This window comes from Physcomitrium patens, chromosome 22 (assembly GCF_059467195.1).
Source record: "Physcomitrium patens ecotype Gransden chromosome 22, ASM5946719v1, whole genome shotgun sequence".
Classification (NCBI taxonomy): domain Eukaryota; kingdom Viridiplantae; phylum Streptophyta; class Bryopsida; order Funariales; family Funariaceae; genus Physcomitrium; species Physcomitrium patens.
Genome location: NC_143431.1, coordinates 7,802,165 through 7,815,700, shown reverse-complemented (window position 1 = coordinate 7,815,700; position 13,536 = coordinate 7,802,165). Strand labels below are relative to the sequence as shown.

General features: G+C 37.3%; 1 non-coding gene across 1 annotated transcript; it reads left to right on the top strand.

The window, feature by feature from the left end:
• Positions 1 to 10,908: 10,908 nt before the first annotated feature.
• TRNAP-UGG (transfer RNA proline (anticodon UGG)) lies at positions 10,909 to 10,980 on the top strand. The gene has a single exon. It is a non-coding gene; the product is annotated as a tRNA-Pro (tRNA).
• The last annotated feature ends 2,556 nt before the right edge of the window (positions 10,981 to 13,536 follow it).

Sequence of the window (13,536 nt, the reverse complement as noted above, 5' to 3'; positions counted from 1 at the left end):
GTGGCAGAGTGACATTGTGCAAGGCCTCATCGAGGTTTGCGTGAGGAAACACATCAAAACCTTTGTAAGCTCCTACTTAATGGGTTCTGATACCTTCTCCTGTCAACTCACATTGAAGACCCAATGCTCCTCCTCCAAGACGAATTACTGCCCGCAGTTGTGCGGCAAACTCCAACTGGACTCAAGGTCGGATCTAGAACAATGAATGCTGATGATCATGGCATAAATGAAATTCAATTTAACATAAGCTCTAAGTTAGTAAGCATCGAAACGGGGATACATTATCCTTCATAAGCTTCGTAAAAATCACCACGCACAACTTCAAAGATTACTCAGGTTAGCATCTAACCTCGTTGGATACAAAACATCAACAATTAAACGGAGTAATTACGGCTGGATCAACTGTCGCAAGCTCAAAACTGTTCCTAAACTCTGAGAACATTGAGGCCGTACCTCTGATCTAGCATTGCCTATGTTGAGAATGTTTAGAAAGACACAAGAGTAATAGTAAGTCATACACACACAAGAGTAGTAGTAAGTCATACACACAAGAGAGTTTCTAAGGAGAGAGAGCTTCACACTCAAAAATCTATTGATTTGGTTGTGTCTTGTATACCAGAAGAGAAAAGAGGAGAAGATAAACAATACTTCTCCACTAGACTCTAAATACTATAGCTATGGTAATTACTGTAGTCTACAGTAAATATCATGGAGAGCGCCGGCTACATTTAATGATCTCAACACTCCTCCTCGCTCATCATAATATTTACATAATATAAAATTTGTATAGAATTATGATCTATACTTTTTTGTGATCTTGCAAGATCAACAATTGTTGCCTCATTAAAACCTTATCTAGGAAAACCTTTTTTTATTTAAGGACAAAACCATAGATGAAGAAAAAAGAGTACATCATTTTCTTTAATTATTTAAAGAGCTCATTAACTTTCATATTCAAGAAAAGCAAGTCGCCGCATACCAATACCATAAGTAAGTCGACGATGGTTGCTTAATGGAAGAGCTTTGGTGAAGAGATCAACAAGGTTATTTGTAGATTCAATTTTCTTAATTATAAGTGCTTGATCAGTAATCAAGTCATGAGTATAATTAAAATACTTTGGATCAATATGCTTTGTCTTGTCGCCTTTAATGAAACCAACTTGCATCTATGCAATACAAGCACTATTATCTTCATGCAAGATAGTTGGAGAATCATCATATGAAAATCCACAGGTTGTTTGAATGAATTTATCAATTGATCGCAACCAAATACATTCTCGAGATGCTTCATGTAAGGCAATAATTTCTACATGGTTGGATGAAGTTGCAGTTATTGTTTGTTTCACTGATTTCTATGATATTGCAGCTCTATGTCTTAAAAATACATATCCTATTTGAGATTTAGCTGTTGCAATATCAGATTTATATCATGCATCACAATATCCAATCAATTTTGGATCCATCGATTTTGTGTAGTATAATCCCAAGTCTTCAATACCTTTTAAATAACGTAATAAATATTTGATGCCATTCCAATGTCGTAGTGTTGGATGTGCATTATGTCTTGCAAGAACACTAACTGCAAATGTAATATCTGGTCTTGTAGATGTAGCTAAATACAAAAGTGCTCCAACCGCTGCGAGGTATAGATATTGGTCTCCCAATATTTCCTCCTCCTCCTCACATGGACGGTATGGATCACGACCATCACGACCACATCCAACCATTGGTGTAGACAATGGATAAGCATCAATCATATTAAATCTTCGTAAGATTTGTCTAATATACGTTAGTTGATAGAAAAAAATACTACCATCTGTTAGATGCATAATTTAAAGACCAATACAGAAAGTTATTTTTCCTAGCATTTTCATCTCAAATTCACGTATAAGTAGGTTTGTAGCTGTAACACATGCAGATGTAGTGTCCACTAGGTTAAGATCATCAACATATACAGCGATGATCACAAAACTAGTTTTATCTCGTTTGATAAACAAACAAGGAATTAGTGGATCACTGATAAAATTATTTGTAATTAAATAATCTCAAAGACATTGATACCACATTTGTTTGGATTGTTTTAAATCATACAAGGCCTTACATAATTTAATACCACGATATTTTTCTGAAGCGAGTTGATTTGGAGTTCCTATTTCTAAGCCAGGTAGAACTTTCATATAAATATTTGCATCAAGAGAACCATATAGATATGCAATTACTACATCCATCAGATGCATCTCAAGGGTGGCATGAACTATCATTCCAATAATATATCCAAATGTAATTGAATCCATGATTGGAGAATATGTGTATTCATAATCAATGCCAAATCATTGAATAAATCCTTGAGCAGCAAGACGAGCTTTATAGTGGGTTATTTGGCCTTGAGCATCTCGCTTGCATATTAATACCATTTTATATCCCACAGGGCGAGATGTAAGAGTGTCTACAATTAAACCAAAGACTTTCTTCTTACGCAAAGAGGCATACTCCTCCTCAATAGCAGTTTTTTATTTTGACCAATTTGAGCGACGCATCGCCTCTTCGATGGTTTGAGGTTTAAGATCGTCTTCCTCATAAGAAAGGGCTTCTATAATCATATATGCAAATGATTCATCTACCGTAATAGATGGTGTGTCCCAAATATCATCTGTAGCACAATACAAAATAGATAATTCTTTACTCAACTTGTTCTTATTCCTTCCAATTCCAAGATTGTTTTTCATAGGAATTGAAGGTACATTATGCATGGATATATCATCATGAATTGGTAGTCCTGCAAGATGAGTGGCAATTTCTTGAGAAATAATACCAAGATTAGTTAATTTTATAGCTTTCTTCTTATATGGTTGCTTATCTGATCTACGAGTTCTTTTAGTTGTTCTTGTTATAACTTGAGGTATTGTAGTCAATGGCATTGCAATCTGAGCAGGTGCATTTTGAGCCTCATTAATAGGAATTCTTATAATTTTAGATGCATCATTGAAGCCATCAGGTATTTTATCCGTGATCCATTTTAAATGTAAAATCTTAGTAACTTCAGTTTCTGTCAAAGATGTCTTAGGATCGGGATTCATTGTAAACATTTCTGGTGCTTCAAATATGAGTACTTTATTGCTTTATTGATTGGATACTCCTCTTTGAAGAGATGGAAATACATTTTCTTCAAAATGACAATTTTGCAGATGTGCACATAATAATGTGCCAGTTGATGGATCAACAATACGAATAATGCTTGGTGAATCAAAACCAATATATATATGTCTTATTGTCGATGAGCTCCAATGGTATGCCGTTGAAATTTTGGTACTGGAATCCAAGCATGGCAATCAAATACTCGTAAGTAAGATACATTTGGAACACGATCCAAAATGAGCTCATGTGGTGAAACAATTTCAAGAGAAGAAGGGCGGAGGCATATTAATGCTGCAGCATATAAAACTGCGTGACCCCACATAGATACAGGTAGATTTGCGTGAAGGAGGAGTGGCCGGGTAATGAATTGTATATGCTTTATAAATGACTCTGCAAGTCCATTTTGAGCATGTTCATATGGAACACAATATGTCAACTCGATTCTTGTTGCAGTACAATAGTCTTCAAAAGACTTTGATGCAAATTCTTTTGCATTATCCATATGTAATGTTTTTATAGGATAATTAGGAAAATGTACCCGAAAGTGAATAAGCATAGATATAAGATTGGCAAATACCATGTTTCGAGTTAATAATAATGAAACATGTGATTGTTTACCTGATGAATCAACAAGGATCAAAAAATAACAAAATGATCCTGATATTGGATTAATAGGACCAAAAATATTACCATGCAATCTTTCAAGCATTGTGATAATTCTTCTGGAAGTTTCTAAATTGAAGGCCGAGTAATCATTTTATTTTACACGCATGCACGACATAATTCCATAGAGTCTACATCTGTAGGCTTTAAATTGTATCCAATTATACATGGAATGATCTTTCTAAATAATGTGGATCCTGGATGTCCCAATCATCCATGCCAGAGAGAAACATGACTCTCTGAGATAGATGATGCAAAATCAAATATAATGGGAGGTCGAATCACAATTCGGTGTAAACCATTTTCTATAGCAAAAGCTTTTTCAACAACTTTATGGTTCTTCGCAAGAACCAAAACTTCTTTTCTATTTAAAGTGGCGGTCGAGAGGTGATAATCATTAATACACACATTATAGTAGCTGATCAGACTCCGAGGTGCTAAAGGTACAAACATTACATGTTTATATTTTATGATGGAACCCATAGGTAATTTTACCATCGCTATGCCCTCTTGGAAATAAAACGCATTTGCTCCAACCATGGTCATCATATTTTTAGTTTGCCAAATTGAAAATTTTTCAAAAAAAAATTGTCTATATCGCAAGATAGTATGTATTGTTGCAGAATCAATGAGCACATCATTTGATTCATCATTAGAGGTTCTATCATTCATATAAGCCTCTAAATCATCAACACCAATTGAATCCATGGACACATCCATAGTATGAACTTCACGAGCCTCAGCTCGTAATTTTTTATTTTCTTGGAACATTTTAATAAAATATTTTGAAGTATGGCATGCTGTCGTGATGTAACATGATTAATAGGTGAAAGAGTGTGGAGATTATTATAATTTAAGAGATCTTAATTCAAAGTATTAGAACAAATTATCTTAGAAATATAGTTAATAGCCAAAGGGGTAGAAAAATTAAAAAGTACCAATACTGCCTTTTAGAAAGGTGACTTCTACTTACTTTGTAGTACCATAAGTGAGGCAAATCAAAGTAGATTGGAAAAATAAATGATATAAAAATCTTTAGAAGAAAGTTAAGAGTAAATTCTAGAAAGAAATTACTTAGAAAAACTAGATATTGATATCCGGAGAGGGCCGGTTATGAACCAGGGTCGAAATCAGACCCTGAGGCACAAAACTGAGTCTCGACGATGACTCCGGGACTCTTTGGAAGATCGGAGAGTGGAGTTTGAGAGAATAGGGTTTCTATAGGCATTGATTTTGGGTGATTTGGAGTTGATATGAATTTGTAAGAGCTTTGCAAAGTTGAGGTTTTTTTCGGATGACTTGGGTTTTATGAAATAAAATAGGGTTTATGTTTTGAGTAATTTCGAAAGTTTTGTTGCAGATCTATGGATGAATGTTTTTGGGTTCATGGTTATAGTTGTGTTGAATACATGTTGTGAATTTTAGCTTGATCTAACGGTTGAACTAAGAGATATTGAGGTTTGAGTGAGTCAAGGTCTCAGAAAGTAGAATTTTAGGTCCAATGAGGGTTTTTAAGATTTCATGCAATCTACTAGTTGGATTGGAGTAAACCTTATGTGAGAGGATATTAGACTTGTTTTCCTTTGTCCATGAGAAATTTGAAACCAATCGAACAGCGCAAAGAAGAGAAATTGGCTCTTGAAAGTTGGCAACAAGATTGGAGAAGGAGGCTGGCTAACACTCGAACACATTTTTGAGGTTTTCGTCAATTTGATAACTCCGATCCTTTTCAAATTTTTTTTGCTTGTTTTGAACTTGATTTTTAAGAATTATGAAAATTTTGAATTGAGATCAATGGTTTATTCATTAGATATTGAGGTTTAAATCTGTCATAGGAATTACTAGGATTTGGATTAGGGTTTGGATTAAGGTTTAGGGTTTGGTTAGGATTTGATTTAGGATTTGGATTAGGGTTTGGTTAGGTTTTGATTTAAGGTTTGGTTTAGGGTTTAGGATTTGGATTAGAATTTAGGATTGGATTAGGATTTGGATTATGATTTGGTTAGGATTTGATTTAGGGTTTGGATTAGGGTTTAGGATTTGATTAGGGTTTGATTTAGGATTTGGATTAGGGTTTGGTTAGGATTTGATTTAAGGTTTGGTTTAGGATTTAGGATTGGATTAGGGTTTGGTTTAGGGTTTGATTTAGAGTTTGATTTAGGGTTTAGGGTTTGGAATAGGATTTAATTTAAGATTTGTTTAGGATTTGACTTAGGGTTTAGGAATTATTAGGGTTTAAGATTTAATTAGGTTTGATCTAAAGTTGAATGAAATTTAATAGGGTTTTAGCTAGAATTAAATTAAAGTTTAATTGACATATATTTGAAGAAAATTTGTGATTATTCTAATATTTCTTTAAGAATTTTATTGTTTGTTTGAAATTTCTTTGAGTTGTTTTGAATTGGATTACGTTTGTTTACCATTATTATAGTCTAATTAGAGCATTGTTAGTATTCTATTTAGGATTTTGTTATCGCAATTTCTATTCTTCCTTCTATAGCCAGGTGCCCGGAGCATTCTTAAGCAAGACTTCACACATTATGACAATGCATGTGCTAAATGTCCAATCATTCCACACTTATGGCAAGAACGCATCTCTGATTTTTGTTTTTTACTATAATTAATAGTAGAATGTTTATTCTTTCCATATGGGTAGAAATGGTCTTGACTATGTTTACCCTGATACTTATGAGCATGTTTCCCATGTTTATATAATTTTTTTTTAGACTTTGAAATATTAATTGCATGAGATTCTAGAATTATAGTTCCAATAGGACGAGCTTCCGCATTGTGCAAGAGTAGCTCATTTTGCTTCTCTATAAGAAGTAGATAGGACATGAGATCAGAATGACTCTGAAATTTCATGTTCTTGTATTGTTGTATAAGCACAACAAATACAGGAGGAAATGTAGAGAGAGTTTTCTCAATCATTTCTTCTTCAGAAATGCTTTGTCCACATAATCGTAATTGTAAGACAATACTATACATTTCACTATTGAAAGCATTTAAATTTGGAAAATCCAAGATACATAAATGTGTCCAATTATGATGTGTATGTGGAAGAAAAATGGTTTTTTGATGATCAAACCTAGATTTAAGATTCTTCCAAAGTTCTGCAGGATCTTCCATTTCTAAATATTGATGTTGTAATGCAGGTACAAGATGACGACGAAGGAGAAGAAGTGCTTTTCAACGAATAGCAGGAGATATAGAAATACTTGTTGTAGGAGATTCTTCAAACATAATGGCATCCGAGAGTTGCTCTGCAAATAAATTTACTTTTGCCATTTTAATCCATAATAGATAATTGTTTCCATTCATAGTCAATGGTAGAAATAAAAGAGCTTGAAAATGTTGGGATGCATTGGTAATAATTGGAACCATAGTAGAAGCAGTTGAAGATGTTGAAGTATTCATTATAAATAAATCTGTAAAGAAAATATAAGATTAAGAAGAAAAGTTGAGTAAAACATACCTTAAAATTTAAAGTCAAATAAAATGATAAACTTGAACATGAAAATATATATATATATATATATATATATATATATATATTTTTCTAAGGAGATTGTAGATTATGGCAGCAGAATAGCAATAAGATGGCACAGCAAACAGCAATAAGGTGGCAGGATGGCAGCGGCGTGCAGTGACGGGCAGCGGCGGGCAACGGCGGGTGGTAGCGGTGGATAGCAGCGGCAGATGGCGGCAACGAGCGACAACGTCAACGGTGATAGGGTGGCAGTAGTAGGTTCGACAGTTGTTCGGCGGCAAAAGGGGTGGGGCGCAGCAAGGAGCAGGGAGCAAGCTGGGGTGGAGTTGGGTTGGATCAAGTATTCTAAGCAAACAGGGCAAAGAGTGGAACAAGTGCTCTAAGCAAACAGGGCAGATAATGGAACAAGTGCTCTAAGCAAGCTAATGTGTGAGGGGCCGGTAAGAAGAACAAGATCATGAAGCAGACATTGAGAAAAGGTAGCAACAGCTTTGAAGAGTCAAAGACTAGAGCAAAAAATTGTGATAGTGTATAGAAGAGAGTCGTGCTGATAACGTGTTGAGAATGTTTAGAAAGACACAAGAGTAATAGTAAGTCACACACACAAGAGTAGTAGTAAGTCATACACACACAAGAATAGTAGTAAGTCATACACACAAGAAGGTTTCTAAGGAGAGAGAGCTTCACACTCAAAAAACTTTTGATCTGGTTGTGTCTTGTATACCAGAAGAGAAAAGAGGAGAGGATAAACATTACTTCTCCACTAGACTCTAAATACTGTAGCTACAGTAATTACTGTAGTCTACAATAAATATTATGGAGAGCGTAGGCTACATTTAATGATCTCAACAACCTGAACCTGACAATGATTGGAACTAAATTGTAACTATTGGAACTAAATTGTAACTATTAAAGCGTAAACAGTGCCAGCAAACAGGACCTCCATTACTCACTGCCAAAGACTTTCGCTGTGTCTCACTCAAAGACACTGCCAACCTGAAGTCAACCTCTGTGGTGCAAACAACCTGAAGAACGTGCCCAGCCATTAGCCGCCTAGTTCGTCAAATTCCTCCAAAAGCTCTCCACAATCAAACTCCCGTTAGCAAATTTCCTTGCATCGCTCATTTGCCAAAACAAATTGCTTAACAAAATCACCCTCATTGCCTTAACTTGGACCTACACGTCAACTAAATAGTTTCTATTAACAGGTCTAATACCCACAAACAGCTAACTGGAAGCAATCACATTCCGCCGACATCTGCCTCCAAAACATGCAGGATGACAATGATCGACATGAGAAACTCTGGCCAACAGTTGTGATCGCACACTCTGTCACACAAGAACAAACCTGCGTAGGTAGCGCCAAGATTGTTCCAGTGCAAGTGAGGCAGGCATTTTATGGTATTCGATCGATGCAGGTCTGTTGGCATCGAGGGGATGTTGATGAGCTCAGATTGCTTCCCCTTCCATCTTTGTGTACAAGAGCTTTTGCGTTCATTTCTAGATTCCATGATTACTGCGATTGACTCGGCAAATGGCAGCTGAAGGCCTTCCCGCCGAAAGGTGGGCATTTTTCATTTTGTCGAACACACCACCAAGGCAACTGCTGTTTTCACCGTTGGAATGAGTTGAATCCTCAGCTGAAAACTCAACGAAAAACAGGTATTGTCTTCTGAATCATTGCTGGGAGATCAAACGTTCCCTCATGTGGGTTTACACTCTGGACAAAGAATCACAACATTAAATCGGATTCTTATCATCACTTCTCTTCAATCACTCAGCCTAGAAAGCAGAGTGATCATTCGAGCCTACTGGCAAGCATGGTGAGAATCCAACTGCTCCAATAGTCTCTGCTGGATTGCTCAGGTCGAAGGCCTCGCCCTTTGATCGAAGGTGGATTGCCAGTGGCGTCTTAAATGGAGACTGATACGCACAGAGAATTAAAACCTCCCGGAGGGCTCATATTGAATGAGAGGGGCTTGTGCCCATGTTTTGTTCAGAAAAGGTCACTGCTTCATCGCAGTAGGATCAGTAAGAAGTATGCAAGAAGTAGCTTTGGCTGGAAGACTGCCCCGATAACAGCATGCCGATATTGCATCACCCACTTGTGCTGACTGCCAAAAGTGCCGGAGTGGGTTCGAATTAGCACTGAGTTACTATGTGGAATCACGTGTCTACAAAAATCTCAAAACATTCGTTCTAAACATATGGTAATACAAGTGTGAAAACTTGCAAACTTATTCCTATTTTGAACTTCAAAAAACCAGGAAAGAAAAACCACAAGTGGCTTGTAAGATACAATAACAACAGAAGACATACTTCCATTTAGTATGATTGCATATATAATACTGTCCTTGAATAACATAGATCCGTAGGAAAATAACCATCTATTCCCTTGACTAAAATAAGCATCCAAACAAGGAAGTTGACAACGTGACACCCATTTCAAACTGAAAAGAAATTCTGTTACATAGGTAAAACTGAGCACCAAACCACCGGAAAAAATTAGACGTAAAGAGAAACTAGGTAAGTAGGATTGAGCGGCAGAACGCTGGAAGGGTGGAAGGGTAGAAGGGAGGTGGGCGAGTTACGAAGGGTTGCAATCGACTGATGCAAGCAGCGGAGGAAGTAGGGTAGTCTGGATCCAATTGGAAACTAGTGAGGAAGAGGTTTGGAGTTGAAGGTGTGGGGGGCAAGGAGTGAAGATTGGCACGCGGCGGGTACCGTGTCTCAAAATTCCAACAACGACAACAACGATGATGCGTGTGCAGACATTGTTGAGGCTGAGGTTGAGGTTGAGCCTGTTGAGCCTGAGCCTGCCAGGTAGGCTAGAAGAGGAGGTGTGAATGGCGACGCGGGGCAAGCCCATCAGCGGTGGGGGTAGAGGTAGCGGTAGCGTGGTGGCATTGTGGGATGGACTGGCCGAAACGAAACGCAGAAGGTTGCGCGCCCTCCTCCTGGAAGTGGGGGTGGTGTCGTCAGGAGTGGGCTTCCAGCAAGGAGAGGCTGATGGAGGGCAATAGGTGGGGGGGGGGGTTGGTTGCTTGGTTGCTTGGTCAGGACCGACCAGTGAGTGAGTGAGTGACCCACGAAGTAAAGAATGCAATGCGGTAGCGCTAGAGTTGTTGTTGTTTCAACAGGTCTGTCTAGCTTCGAGACAAGAGGTAGTGAGTGAGTTTAGATGTGGAAGAAGGAGAATATCGAGAGAGAGAGAGAGAGAGGGAGAGATGTGTTGAGGGAGGAGGGTTGCAGGATGGATGTGGCAGGATGTTCCAGCCAGCATGGCAGCGAGCCTGAGCCTGCTTGTGTGAGTGAGTGAGTGGGGGTGGAGTGGTGTGGTGCGGATGGATGGAGCGTTCCTGTTTCCACCGTCGGCATGCTCCGTTGGGGGACCCCGACATGAGATGTGGTGGGTGCTTGCAGGGAGGGCATCGGAGAAAATGCGTGTTAGAGAGATCTGATTATAGTAAGAATTTGGTGCAGTTGGTATCATCTTGTGGCTCGACAGCCGCCAGGTTTGGAGACCCTGAGCAGTCGTTAGTATAGTGGTAAGTATTCCCGCCTGTCACGCGGGTGACCCGGGTTCGATCCCCGGCAGCGGCGGTCTCCGGAATTGCTTCGGGCACTTGGTCTAGTGGTATGATTCTCGCTTTGGGTGCGAGAGGTCGCGAGTTCGATTCTCGCAGTACCCCCTCCCGCTTAAATTTTGTTTGCTTTTGCGTCCCCTCACCTCCCCCCCACCTCTTTCCCGGGCTCTCACTGGAACGCGTTACCCTTCATGTCCTGAAATGTGCTCCCCTTCTTGCATCAGGATCCCAGGGGACCCTACACTCGGACTTTGTCCAGACCTCCATCATAGTGTCACTGGCCTTCCCTTCTCTACCATGTATTTTGGTATCTTTCCATCATCCACTCCTATCACCAAACTCACTCCCCACAAACCCTCATGAAACAAACCCAAACCCCTTCATTGAAGATACTCTTCTTTGCCTTTACTCACTTGGGTTTGAAACCTTCAAACTGCCTCATCTGCCACATGGAAACCAAACCACATACATCAACACATGTGCATTTTGTTATTCAAACTCCTACATCCAAATTCTAAGCACACTACAAAATAAAGCTACTTCATGTGCATTGATCATTGCTCAACTCCAAAAAAAACAATTGTTATTTTTCTACTCTAACAACAAAAAGATAGGGTTGTAACATGCTCAAATTCTAAAGCTCGAATATCAATTACAAACTAGTTCACAATTTGAATTCATGAAGAACTAGAGCAAGATGCTACCATACATATGCATGCATGTATGAGTTCTATAAACAATTCTTACTAGATTAACAACTATTACAATCTCCAAGTCCTTAGATAGTATTATCCATGTCATTTGATTTCTTGATTTGTATAAAAACTTGCACAAAAAATAAAGACAACTTATAATAGTTTAGTAGCAACATGGATCCAATATAGTACCCAACATGATTTGTTGTATTTAATATCCACAATATACTATTTTTTCATCTCATTCTAGTTCTTATAATATTCTTGAATTCAATGTCATTTTTGGATTTTAGAATGGAATTTTTTTTTTTTTTTTTCTTTATATATATATATATTTATTCCATCCATTAAAAATATGCCATTAGTTTCGTGTATTAATATAATATATTCATCTACTAAATAGACTCCAATTTGTGGTAATTATTCTTTTTTGTTTATAATGTATTACTTTCAAAGTTATAAAAGTTAATAATACTTTAATAAATAATTTGCCATATTGATTATTACAACTATACATAATAATAATAATAATAATAATATTATTATTATTAAAAATCAATAGTAAATTATTAATTTTATGAATGTCAAGGACAAGAATTCAATGAAAAAGTAATTTAGACAAGTGAGCCTTCACTCTAAAAAAGGTAAAAAAATATAAATAAATAAGTATGTATATTGAAAAAGAAACTGGAATGGCTATTGCCAAAAGACAAGAAAACTAGAGACCCTTGAAACTAGACTAGAAGCAAGAAAGGAATTGACAAGAGTGAAGAAGGCTTCACTCTTGTCTCTATATATACTATCTAACAAGATGCTACATGGTGATGTTCTATAGGACCTCCAATAAGTGTTGACTTTGTAGGACACATGCCTTGACTTATAAGGCTAGTTTTTTTTACTTGTGGGCCTAATTGTTAGCTTGGTCTTCAAACTAACAACATGTGTGGCACATGGCCAACTTGTTGACCACGTTTTTAATCCAAAAAGTCAATTAAAGACACCTATAAAGTCACAGCAGCGTGTATTAAGCTTCTAGAAAGCTTCCATATCACATACTATAGAATTAAATTATTTTTAGCTACTTTTACTTATTTCTATCTATTTATATATGTAATTATTATAATACATGAGTATGTTTGTGACATTATCTTCCCTTCTAGGAATGAGTTCCACGAGGAGCTGTCATCATATGTTAAGAAAATTTATGATGCGACAAATTGTATTCGCCACATACTCTGATCTTTGTTTTTCTTTGAAGATGATTGTTAGGGCCTCTCAACCATCGGTAGTGTCCTATATTAGGACAGGAAGACCACCCAATTATTTGATCATTATTGAGGCCTTCATAACTTCCTTCGAATACAACATTTGGAACACCATCAGGAGTTGTTCCTACCTCTAGTAAAATCACTAAATGTCGGGAGTCCCTTCCCAAGTCGTGATACTAAACGCGTTGTATCTGGCCATCTATTCATAGAAGAACATGTCGTTCTTGAAGATCTTCATCTCGATTGCATCATCTTGAAGGTTGTGACAATCGTAATGTCTCGTCCGACAGGTCAACAAATGAAGGCTCTTGAGTCAAATCCGCTGGTTGTTGATTCTCCATCTAATGAGCGTAACAACTACAAAGAAGCTATAAACAAGGATTGAAAGTAGAATGTTATCTTGCCTAGATGTTGTTTCTTTTATAAAAAAGGTTTTCATCTTGATTTTGATGGATGTCATCGATGAAAAGCCTCCACCACCTTTGCTGCATTTGCAAGATTCTTTATTGGCTCCCACGTGCATTCACTAATATCATATCCATGCCAATGGATAAGATATTCTAATTTATTTTGGCGCCACCTTAAATCTAAGACTTCTTTTACTTCAAACTCTTCATTATTGTCTACTTCTATAGAAAGAGGTGGAGCTTGTCATCTTCTTGGTATGTCCAGTATCTTGTATGGTTTAAGAAGAGACA